The sequence below is a fragment of the Otolemur garnettii genome, unplaced genomic scaffold, assembly GCF_000181295.1.
Source record: "Otolemur garnettii isolate 467f Iridium unplaced genomic scaffold, OtoGar3 scaffold00092, whole genome shotgun sequence".
Classification (NCBI taxonomy): domain Eukaryota; kingdom Metazoa; phylum Chordata; class Mammalia; order Primates; family Galagidae; genus Otolemur; species Otolemur garnettii.
The window spans coordinates 19,042-20,779 of record NW_003852487.1 but is presented as its reverse complement, the minus strand read 5'-3'; positions in this window follow the sequence as shown (position 1 = coordinate 20,779).

Below are 1,738 nucleotides of genomic sequence, written 5' to 3'. Positions count from 1 at the left end.
CCCAGGCCGGGTTTGAATCTGCCAGCTAGGTGCATGTGACTGGCACCATAACCACTGTGCTGTGGGTACTGAGCCAAGTCACCTTTTTCATATATCTACTTCTCTATGATCACATCTAGTCCAAGCTGCTATAATCATTCGCCTGGACTGTCGCAGTATCTTTCCACGGAGCAATCAGAAGTATTTTGTTATTTTATTTATTTTTTGAGATAGTTTGTCACTTTGTCACCCCTGGTAGAGTGCTATGAAGTCATAGCTCACAGCAACCTCAGACTCCTGGGCTCAAGAGATTTTCTTGCCTTAGCCTCCCAAGTAGCTGGGACTATAGACACCCCACAACACCTGGCTATTTTTAGAGGAAGTCTCGCTCTGGCTCAGGCTGGTCTTGAACCTGTAAGTTCAGGCAGTCCACCCTCCTTGGCCTCCCAAGTGCTGGGATTATAGGCGGAAGTCTTTTAAAAACAAAAATCAGATCTTGTCTTTCCTAAAATAAAACTGCTTCTGTGGCACACAGAAAGCACTTCATATGTTTTTATGATGGTTAGCGACTTCTCACCTCTCTTGCCGCTCACTTGGCTTATACCTTGCTTTGCTCGTGGTGGCCTATCTATTGTTTGCTTGTACCAAGTCCCTTCTTCACCCCCTGGGCAGTCCCACAGGCTGTTCTTTTCTCCTTGAATGCTCTTCCTTGGTTCTTTGAATGTTGAGACATTCTCATGTTTTAATTCTCATTTCAGAGAAGACTTTTTTGATCACCATATCTACAAGATCTTGCATCTGCTTTATTTTTTTGTTGTTACAGTTTTTTGGCTGGGGCTGGGTTTGAACCCGCCACCTCTGGCATATGGGGCGGGCGCCCTACCCCTTTGAGCCACAGGCGCTGCCTGCACCTGCTTTCTTCATTGCAGGAGTGCTGAGGGCTCATTTGATTAGTAAGCAACAAAGAGTAAAGGACTCCATTTCCAATATGATGTTTAACGTTTGCAGATCACTCTTTTGTTTGTAGGACAGTGAAATAATCTTTGGAAAGATTATTCAAATACAGATTTCCTAGCCAGGAGTCTGCATGGTAATTGTGCATTTTGGAGGCAGGAAATTGGATCTATAATAAGAGTGGTGTGGGCAGTGAAGAGAGCTAGTTGTACCAATTGCAAAAGCCCATAATGGTGGGCTTGTTATCAAGTAACAGTGCAGGCACAGCACAGCTTTTGTGAATACCAGGATCTGAAAGCAGGACAGGGAGGGCTGGGGCACAGACAAGGGAGTGACCAGGCACTTTAGGGAAGGGCTTTCTAAGAACTGAGTGAAGATTTTAGGCTTCTTGGGTTTAAGCAAGTGCAGCAAGCAGCACTATTTCACATCCTGGGGGTGTGGGCTGGGTGTCATTTTTCTTTACTTTGATATTTACATTTGCTACTTTAAACTTCCCTATAGATTTTAGAGTTTTTGTTCATTTGCAAAAAACCACTAACATACCTGATTGGAAAGTTTAATTATTCTGATTTTCTGGTAAAGGAAAGTGCAACAGGAAATATAATCTGAGTAAGGGGAATAGCCTGACTTACTGCCTTTCCCCCCCAGGCTCCCCCCGCAACATATTCTGCCCATTATCTTCATTGTAGAGAAGCTGGAATGTCTTTCTTAAGTAATAAGGCAGGAAAGACTCCATTTTCCACATGTTTGCTTAGAACCCCCAAATCTCTAGTATTAGGGCAGTGAGGCTTTTTTTTTTTTTTTT